Here is an 11008-nt window from a genome sequence, read left to right on the forward strand (position 1 = left end):
TCTCTCTCTCTCTCTCTCTCTCTCTCTCTCTTTCTTTCTTTCTTTCTTTCTTTCTTTCTTTCTTCATCCCTTTCTTTATTTTTGCAAGTATACATTCTATATTTTGCACTAGTATAATCACAAAATGGATAAAGGCTTCTTGTTAGGTATTTTGCAACTAATAGCCTGTATGATAATGATCTGAGATTGAACAATGCTATTTCTGCCTTCTTGAGGCTGGGATAGCAAGGCTAGGCTGACACTTCTTGCTTTTTGTCTGGGTGCTGCCAATCCAAACTCAGGTCCTTATGACTGTGCCTCAAGCACTTCATGGACTAAGCCATCTCCCCAGTCTCTGAGTCTCATTTTTAATGATATGAGGGACTTCCATGTTAGTTTTCCTGTGATGTACCAACCCTCATGCTTACAAAGGATAGAGAGAATACATCTTTGTTATTACTCCCATCTTGCCTTTTGATACAGGTTATTCCTATGGAGAAGTTCAGCAGTGGGTATGTGATAGTACGTACAGAGGACTGGGTATGAACACTATTTCAAGGGCTGGCCTGCTCACATTGATGTCTTGTCCCTTCAGTTTCTTAAAAAATGTTGCTTAAACTTTCTCTGCTCCAGTTTTTTTCCTTTATAGCATGGGGGTCATAATTATGAGGCTTAAGCAATATTTCATGTATACATTGAATTCAGCATATTAAAATCACAATCACGATAGCCAGTCACTTTAGAGTAAACGTATTTTTTTTTTCACTGATGATAGCTGCTCCTAGAAAAGAACACTGCATATAGAGGTGTTCAATAGTATTATGACAATGAATGAATGAGTGAGTGAATGAATGAGTGAGTGAATGAATGAATGAGTGAGTGAATGAATGAAAGAATGACAGTGCTAGATGTCGAAGATACAAAGAAATGTGTGATTTCTGTCTTCAGATCTCACTGGTTGGGGACAGAAAACAAAGATAAGATGTTAATTAAATTCTGTTTAAGGTGCTGCAGAAATGGTTCTGTCAGAAAAGAGCCAGGCCGGCAGGGGGCTTGAGCGTGGAGCAAGTCAGTAAACCTCGTGCGGAAGAGATGGAGACACTTGGATTCATAGAATGTTCTGCACAGGCAGTCTTGCCTTGCGGGGTGCTCCAGGCTCAGTGAGAGGTACTCTGGGGCTTGAATGAGAGCTATGCCCCTCGTTTGTAGACTCACGTGTTTGAAAACCAGGTCCCCTGGTGATGGCACTGTTTGGGGGAGGTCATAGAGCCTTTAGAATATAGAGGTGACACACAACGGGGTGTGGCCTTTGAGAGTTCATAGCCCCACTTCCTGTCCTTTCTCTGTTTTCTGCTTCTGGGTGGAGACATTATCTCTCTGCTTCCAGCTCTGCTCACATGATGGATGCCATGCCATCCCTGACACTATGGGCTCTAAGTTCCAGAAAGTGTATGCGAAGACAAACATTTTTGTCTCTAGGCTGCTTTTAGCCATGGTATTTTATCACAGCAGCAAAAGTAATGCTCTTTGAAACCAGTCATGTGGAAAGAGATTGAGGAAGGCACCCAACTGCCACCCCTGACCATCACACACTACACAGATGGACATGTATATGTGCATATCACATACAAATTAAGAACATGGTAGGGAGTGTTAGAGGAAGAAGAGATGGGCTATGTCTTTAAGCTGAATCTGTAGCACTCATGCAGCTAGTCAAAATGAATCTCTCTCTCTCTTATCCTCTTCTTCCTCTCCCTCCCTCCCTCTCCCCCCTCCTTTCCCCTCTTCCTTCCTTCCTTCCTCCTTCCTTCCTTTCTTCTTCTTTCTTTCCAGGTTGACTGAGAGCACTTTCCTCAATTCACTAAATAATAGAGAAATTTTTAGCTAATGGCTTCTACTTGCCAATTTACGGTTTTCACTGTTTGCCGACCCTTTCTAACTCAATACTTTGTATTTTTTCTAGACATCCTTCTTGTGGTAACAAGAGCTGACAGATCTCTGCATGAATTCTACTAGCCTCTACTTTCTTTTTAAACAGAGTGCTGTCTGTTAGTGAACGTTGCAGACCTAAAAAAAATAGGAGATCGATAGTTGTTGTGTTATTGAATAATTTTTATACTGCTCCAGGAAAATATTGGTCAATTCAGGGAAAAATGTATCAGTCCCGTTACCAGGGAACAATGGGCCTGGGGTGGACCTCCATGCTTGCCTGGTGTTCACGAAGCCCTGGCTTCAAGCAAGAGCAACACGGAAACGCACGCGCGCACCCCGCACCCCGCCCCATCCTTATTTTTTGGTATTTAAAAAGAACCATTTAAATCAAAGAAACATTGGATTAACTTAAATGTTTATTTTATTCTTAGATTTGTGTTTTGCTTATAATGTTAGACACTGCTAATCAAGGGAATGATTAAATTGTTTCTGTGACAATAATTAAAAATTTCCTGTATGGGTTTTCAATAATTTTCTCTAAAGGTTTGTTTATATTTTTTGTTTGTAGCAGTTTATGTGTTTTAGTGCAAAAGTCAGTTTTTAATTCCCTGGGGCTATTTTATATCAAAGTTCAGGGCACAGATACCTATGAAAGTTACCTCCGTGCTGTAGGGACTGTGGTCTTATCTGATGTGCTAAGAAATGGATAGATGTACACAGCGGGCAGGTCAGTCTTACCAAGTCTGTTCACAAGTCTTCAGTGAAGAAAGGTACGTGTTAGGTGACTGCATGAACGCCATCTTTAACTTGGGTAAAACAAAAATGTTAGGGAGAAATGGGTCAGTGACTAAGAACAGATTCTGCTCTTCCCAAGGAATCATGTTTGGCTCACCTGTGACTCTTCAGGGATCACGCGCGCGCGCGCGCGCGCGCGCGCGCACACACACACACACACACACACACACACACACACACACACACACACACACACAGAATCTTAGTGACAAACTGGGACTAAGGGAAGGGAAGGGAGAGTGGGCTTAAGAGCACAAATTCTAGACTCTGGACTCAAGGTTTTTTTCTCCTAGTCTTGGCTTTGTTCTTACTGGCTGGGTAGCTCTGGACAAGTTTTTTTGTTGTTGTTGGTTTTTTGTTTGTTTGTTTGTTTGTGTTTGTTATTGTTTTCAATAGATTTAGAGGCCTTATCTGCAAAACACAGCTAATATTGGGTTGCTGTGTAGTCCGGGTGGTTACCATGCCCAGAGCCGAGAGAATGAATGGTGTTATGGAAAGAGGTTTACTAGATTGGCTTATGGAGGAAGTACTGGCATCTGTACCAGAAGCTGTCCATGTTCCAGCCAGGCTAGGGACCCGTTGTGAACCTCCCGGCTCACAAAACTGGATGCTTCAACTGTACCAAATTTGGTGCTGAAGGCCTGGAGGATTCTTGAAGAGTGACTGATTTTTAGTTTGTGTTGGAAGGCTGAGGAAGCTGGGCTCAAAACCTCAAAAAGCATGGCGGTGGTGGTGATGGTGATGGTGGTGGTGATGGTGGCGGTGGTGGTGATGGTGGCGGTGGTGGCGGCGGTGACGATGCTTATCAGAAAGGAGCAAAGTTACAGTTTGCCCAAAACCTTGCCCTCACATGTCTTTAGATCTGGGGTACTGTAGGCGCTGCCCACACTGGAGAGGGGCTTCTCCCCTCTGCTACTCCTTCATGGAAATGTCTTTATGGACCTACCCAGAGGTTCTTAATTGATTTCAGATGCAATCAGGTTGGCAATCAATACCAAACTTAAAAGAATATACATAACTTGCCACCACAATGCCAAATACTAAGAAGGGGCTAAAGAGAGCTTTTCTGTTGATTTTCTAGGACCAGCCAGGATGTTGTAGGCTGGTTGTACCATTTTCACATTACTCTGGTTATCTACATTTGTCTTTTCTTTACTGGATGCTTTGCTTTTCGATGTGAGCAAATCAAAGGTGTTTTTTTTTTTTCTTCCAGTCTTTTAGTGGTCAATGGATGGAAAGAGTGATAGGCAAATGTTCTATATCCTGAATGCTCTAGATGGTGATTGCTCAGGGAAGTCCAGGAGAGTCAGTGTGCACACGTGCACACATGTGCACAGACCAGATAGGTTCTAGGAGGCAGCAAGGGTATTTAATGAATGAACCACTGAGCAGGCCAATGAGCCACTGTGGGAAGCAAGCCCTGGAAACATTCTTTTCCTTACTACAGAGTTGTCTCAGAGATATCAATGCTCGCTGTTTCCTTCCAGATGGTAGATATTTATGAATTTAAAAGTAGCCACTGTTACTTCTTTTTCTTTTCAACCACTGGCTTCTCACATGTTTGTGTTTTCAAGGGATGAGTGTGAAGAGGATGTGCAGTCATGGTGGATAACACTTCTAAACGATATTGTTCAGTTTTGTCAAGACACATTTCAGGTGACTTAAAATCCACCCATGGAGTGTGCAAAAGGCCCAGAGCTGTGCAGCCACCATGAGACTCTAGAGCATCTCTTTTTGTTTCTGTGGAGTCCTGGTTTGAATTTTTCTGTGAAATGGAGCAATATACTCTATGGCTTTTTAGTCTGTCTTGTTTTGCATACCATAATGTTTTCAAGGGCCCTTTATTGGTCGGGATAGATCAGCCTTTGTTTTTTATTATCAAGTAAGAGCTAATGTATAAACAGATTCTGCATTTTCCTTTGTTAATAAGTTTTTTGAGAATTTTGTACAATGGGTTTTGACTATAGTCATTTCCCTGTCCCATCTTCTCCCAAATCTACATGCCCTTCTATATCTGCACAGCTTCCTGTTCTCTCTCTCTCTGAACCATCAAGTCCAATTTGTGTTGCCCACATACTCTTAGATGTGTGAGCACCCTCTGGAGTCACACACACTTAAAGAAAATGGACTCTCCCTCTCCCAGCTACTATTAATTGTGAATAGCTCCTCAGCCAGGGCTGGGACTTTGTGCCCATGTCCCAAACCCCATGCTGGGTATGGGCTCTAGTTTGTGCAGGTCTAGTGCACACTGTAAGTTCAAACACATGTGCAACTGTACTGCTGGAAAACCCACTGTTTCCTTGTAGTTACTCACTGACTCTGGTTCTTACAAGCTTTATCCCCTCATCTTCCTCAATGATCGCTGAGCCATGGGAGGACCGGATGTAATGTAGGTGTCCTGTATAAGGTTGAACATCCCATAGTCTCTTATTCTCTGCACTTTGGCCAGTCTGTGTTAACTGCCATCTACTGCAGACAGAAGGTTCTCCAGTGAGGGTTGAGAGAGGCCCTGAGCTATGGGTGTAATGAAAAGTCATTAGGAGATGCTTTAGCACCGTGTCCATTTAGCAGAACAATAATAGCAGGTTCCTGGGGACTGAACTCTGAATGGGTGGCTTGGCTGCAAGCATCTTTAACTGCTGAGCCATCTTGTCAGCCCTTCTCTAGGGATTTTAAAGAAACTCCTATGGCTTTCTTTCAGAAACACCAGGGAGACATACTAGAATGAATCCATTTCCTAGCTTTTCAATGACAATTTAAAATGACTAGGTATAATTTTCTCAGGCTTTCAAAAGTGGTTTGCCTTCAAGGTGAGAAACAATCCTCTCATTTTCCTGAAGTTGAGGCCTCTTTTTAATGCTGACCCTAAAATAAGACCTTTTCAGGCAGATTTTGTTTTGCTCTAAATGTGTAATTTCCCAAGAGACAAGATTTGAGAAGTCTGTGCCAATCAGGTTGGCTTTGTTCTGGAAATCAGGCCTAATTTTGTGGCTGTGATTAAAAGAAAAGAAGAAAACAAAAACAACAACACACTGTCTCAATGGGGGAAACAAAGGTGCGGTGCAGGGCACTCTCTCTGGCTTGGTAAACATTTGTTCTCAGAGCTGGGGGTTGATTTGAGGAGAAACCTGCAAAGCTAACCCAAGTAAGGAAAAGAATGCAAAACCCAAACCACAGAAAACAGAAACCTGGGAAACTGCTTCCGTGGAGCTACAGTGTAGACATTGACTCAGAGACCTGATGTTTCACTGGCATCTGCACTTGTACCAGACACTCAGGCCGGCATCTGGGAGACGACTTAGGTATTTAAGTTGTATTCATGTTCAGCCTGAGTGGGCTCAAGCTGTGGCTGAACTCAGCTTCGCCATATGAGCTTAGACAAGCATGCCTAAAATATGTGGTGTAGATTTCTTTAGGGAAAGGCTAGCTGTTAGGGATCCCGCAGGCTATGATATGTCACAGCCATGAAAGAGCCAAGAAAGAGTGAATATATGCTCATTTGCATAATATTTACATATGTCTGGTCCTTAATTCTGGGGAAGGGAATGACTTACTGTTTGGGTGAAAAGTGGGGTCGTTTTAGTGGTGCCAGTTTTGGATTTTTCCCTCCCCACTTATTCTCAGTAACTTCTTTCTAATAGTTTAGTCATAGTGTAGCTAAGAATCTTGGGAAATGAATGAGACCAATGAGGTTTCTAGAAAAGTATTGTAGAACCCTGAATAGTTCATGAAATCATTCCTGGGGAGTATCGTTCAAATGTAGTTTCTCTCCTCCTCTTCTTCTTCTTCTTCTTCTTCTTCTTCTTCTTCTTCTTCTTCTTCTTCTTCTTCNTTCTTCTTCTTCTTCTTCTTCTTCTTCTTCTTCTTCTTCTTCTTCTTCTTCTTCTTCTTCTTCTTCTTCTTCTTCTTCTTCTTCTTCATCTTTTTAAGAAGCCAGCATATATGAATGAAGCTGCAAATTTAGGAACACCAACACAAAAATCAATCAACCAACCAACCAACCAACCAACCAACCAATCAAAAACACCAAAACACCCCAACAGAGAGAGTTGACATCCAAGCCAGGAGACTTAACTAATAAAACTCGATCTAATTTAAAGTAAAACTTTACCCTTCTCAGAACAAGCATCCTACAGAAACACAGTTGTTGACATGAGGTTCACAGTATTTTTCCAAAACTGCAGTGCGCCAGCTGGTTGGTGCCCTGGCAGGAAGGTAACCAAGAATGGGCTAATGGCTTTTCATTTTGTAGGCGGCTCCACATCGTACACAGTTCCAAACAGTATCCTGTAAGGGTCGACTACTTTACCCAAGCCACTCAGACGGAAATATGTCTGCAGTTTCTTCCAGTGACATCCTTAAGATTTTTCTCCCTATGTTTGAGTGATGGAGTTGGCTCCCTATTTTGGTTGGCAAATTTTGTAGATGTGGCTCTGGAAGAAGACAGCCAATAGCATTGTGTCCTTGGTGCTGGTGAAGGAGTCACGTAGCAACAGAGGCTTTTAGCGGCTATGGGGTTTGCTAAAAGCAGTCGCTCCAATTAGCAGTGAGAGCCAGAACCTGATGTTGCTCAGAATTCTGTCCCTTTTAAGGCTGATTTTTAATGTAATTTATTTTTACTTTAAATAACAAAAACGTCCTCATTCTCTGGGTGTTAAGAAAACTTAGTAAGGGCGGAGGGGAACATCCTGAGATTGATTATTGATACTGACTTAGAAGGTAGGGCTTGCTTGGTGAAAGCTTCTTTCCAACAGCAGAATTTGGAAACGCTGTTTTCCCTGTGATCACTTCCTGCTTTCGACTATGATCATATTGATACTGCAGCTGTCTCCTTAGAAATTATAACACTGCCCCAGGCTCCCAACATGTGTGGGGTCTGCTGCCAGACTTGTCATGGGGATGATAAAAAATGATAGCCCTGAACTGCAAATATGTAGCAAAAGAGTATTCTTTTCAAGTTCCTCTTTCAAGGTGTCAAATCAATACACTGGAAAGAACTGCGGTATACGAGTCAAGAGCCTCTGTCAGGCGGGCGAGGTGGCTCAGCACATAAAGGGCACTGGCCGCATAAACCAAACGACTGGAGTCTGATGTCCAGAAACAGAGGAGATGGAAGGAGAGAAATGACTCCACAAATGCCCTTTTTGTCTCCACATGTGCACAGTGCCTACCCCCTATCTTTCTCCCCCTGCCCACCCCCCACCAAATATGCTACCGTCAACACATAATACTTTTAAAAAACTGTTTTCAGTATTTTTCTCCTTTAGACATTTGATACCCCCATTTCTATGTTTATTTACAATTTAAAAAAGTTCCTGAATGTTTTGGGGGTAGCATGCTGGCTTCCTTGTAGTTTTCTTTCTTTTAAGAAAAAACATTATTTATTTACTAATTTATTTATTTAACGTGTACATGTGTGAGTGAGTGTACGTGTGTGTACCATGCTCATTCAGGACCCTGTGGAAACCTTTAGAGAGCATTAGATCCCCTGGACCTGGAGTTCCAGCGGCTGTGAGTCTCCGTGTGGAGTGGAGCCCAGGTCCTCTTACAGAGCAAGAGTAGTATAACCCGTAACCATTGTGCCATCTCTACATCTCTCCACTTCCTCTGGCCTCTGTTTTAAGAAGGACTTTTTTTTTTAAATAATAATAATAAAAAAACCCCAACAGAATAGTATCTGTTGAGACAATTTTTTTCTGGAACTAGTAGGTTTTAAGAAGACTGATAGACGAGTTCTCCTTACTGCACCCGGAGTGCATGTCGTTCCTTTATTCTTGGTCAGAATTGTTTTAAAAAGCCAAAATCACTGGAGTAATCGATCAGCTCTAATGTAGACCCTTCACCATTTGCTCATCACAACTCTAGGATTGCCCCTCCTGAGATATTACAGTCTCAAGTTTTTAATGCACTCAGTCCACTAATATCATAGTTGGGGCGTGGCTTCTTCAATTGTTGACACTCTGTGACTCTCAGATTAGGACCTCCCATTGAAAAGAATCCAAACCACATTGGTTTGTAGTGCTAACCATTGAGAACCAGACAATCCTTTTTATATAGAAAAGAGTTGCAGGGCAGTGGTGGGGCACACCTTTAATCCCAGCACCTGGGAGGCAGCGGAAGGCAGATTTCTGAGTTCGAGGCCAGCCTGGTCTACAAAGTGAGTTCTAGGACAGCCAGGGCTATACAGAGAAATCCTGTCTTGAAAAAAACCAAAACCAAAACCAATACCAAAACAAAAAAACAAAAAACAAAAAACAAAAAACAAAAAACAAAAAACAAAAAACAAAAACAAAACCAAAACAAAAAAAAAAGAGTTGGGGAAAATTATGCAGATTGCAAGCTCTTCTCAAAATTGGGTTCTCTGTCTGATTTCTAATGGGTCAGCTTCCACCAGTTTGGGTGCATTGATGTTGCCAAAGGTACTTGTTGACTTAATATGAGATTATCTAGTTGTGCTGAAAGTCTGGCAAGACTGTCTGTATGAGAGTTCTAGATTGTGCCACTCCTGGCTTATGTGTGAAATTATGGAAGCCTGAGGTTAAGTTTCCAAACGGCAGTCTCTTCTTATTAGTGTTCACACCTGCCCACTGTCCCTCTTTCCGGCACACTGTCAGAATCCATTACTGTCCCTCCATGACGTGGATCTGCTCTGTGGAATGAGCGAATTGTTTAGGACAGTGCAGAACACATATGTGGGGAGACTCAGAGTTGGGGAATTGAAAACATTCACATAGTCATTGAGAATCTTCAGGGACGTGCATGCAATTTGAGAAAAAAAATTTAACATCAGGAAAGTACATGAAAATAAATTTGTGCCTCAGACTTATAATCTGGAAAAGAAAGTTAAATATATCAATAATAAATAAAAAATAAAGCCACCTGTAACTTTCAGATTATAGGAAAAAATATAGCTATAGCTCATATGTAAAACTTCACACCATTAGCTAAGAAATTTGGTATTAAATCACTCATTGAAAAGAATGTAAAAATTTCCATCTTTTATTAATTTTTCCCACTGGTAGGAATTCAAAAGAGAATGATGCTTCTATCTAACTTTTGGACTGAGAGGAAAGATTTAAAAGATGAAGAGTAATTGTAGATAATAATCTTTCCTCTATAATCTACAATTATTTGTCTGGAATTGTTTGATTTATTTCTTGAAAGTTGGTTTCCATGTAGGCTGTTGGTCTTCTTCGATGTTAACTGTGATAGGTGCTAAGTCTGATGAAGTCCTTTCCCTACTTAATCTAAATTAGATACTGGCTCACTCTTGCCATTAAGAGACCTTTCTTACTTCCATTATTCTTGGTTATATCTTAACCCTTGCTCTCTCCCTCACCCCAGCCCCAGCCCCAGCCCCAGCCCCAGCCCCAGCCCCAGCCCTAGTCCTAAGCATGATTCTCCAAAGCCTTTAAGAATGGGACTCCCTGGGGCCCAGTCCTTTCTCTTCTCTTCGAGTATCTTTCACACCTGGTTTAAAGTAACAGCCATGGCTCAGGATACTAGACCTGGCCATCCAACTGTCCTCTTGACATCTTTCCCAGTTTTTCTAAAGCTTTCTTACATAACACGTGTATAAAACATATCCCTAGTCTCTCTTGGAAGGCCCTCCTCACATAGTGGATCTCACTTTGATTTGTAGAAGATCCTCTCAGGCACAGCCAAACTTATGGGGATAACTCTTGGCTCCTCTAATCCACACTGCTTACCCAGAGAGCACAGAACTCTGCTGGTCTTATAAGAATGCATCTAGAATGTAGCCTATGACAGGTATCCTTCAGTCTTATTTCAGATTTCATTGTTCCCTGTTTGGAGCACTGTGCCGTCTTGAATCTGCATCCTTTACCTTTCTTTCCTGTCAGAAAATAATCATCTCTATCGTGTGGAAATAGAAGCTGGGTGGTATAGGTACTATTCAGTATTTCCAGGTTACCTCTAAGCTCACACAAAGCAAACTACCACCATCTCATCTTCATGCTTTGGACTGTTCCATTTCTTTATCTTCCTTCCTTCTTCCCCCTTTACCTTCCTCCTCCTCCTCCTCCTCCTCCTCCTCCTCCTTCTTCTCCTTCTCCTCCTCCTCCTCCTCTTCTTCTTCTTCTTCTCCTCCTCCTCTTCTTCTACTCCTTCTTCCTTCTTTTTTCCTCTTCTTCCGCCTCCTCCTTCTTCTCCTCCTCTTTCTTCCTGTCTGTCTTCTTCCCTCCCTCCTCCTTTCCTTTCCTTTCCTTTCCTTTCCTTTCCTTTCCTTTCCTTTCCTTTCCTTTCCTTTCCTTTCCTTTCCTTTCCTTTCCTTTCCTTTCCT

General features: G+C 42.0%; 1 protein-coding gene across 5 annotated transcripts in view; it reads left to right on the forward strand.

Moving 5' to 3' along the window:
* Nucleotides 1-11008, forward strand: part of Esr1 (estrogen receptor 1) — a 366602-nt gene that overhangs the window by 47836 nt on the left and 307758 nt on the right. The gene's annotated exons all lie outside the window — the stretch shown is intronic.

This window comes from Mus caroli, chromosome 10 (assembly GCF_900094665.2).
Source record: "Mus caroli chromosome 10, CAROLI_EIJ_v1.1, whole genome shotgun sequence".
Lineage (NCBI taxonomy): Eukaryota > Metazoa > Chordata > Mammalia > Rodentia > Muridae > Mus > Mus caroli.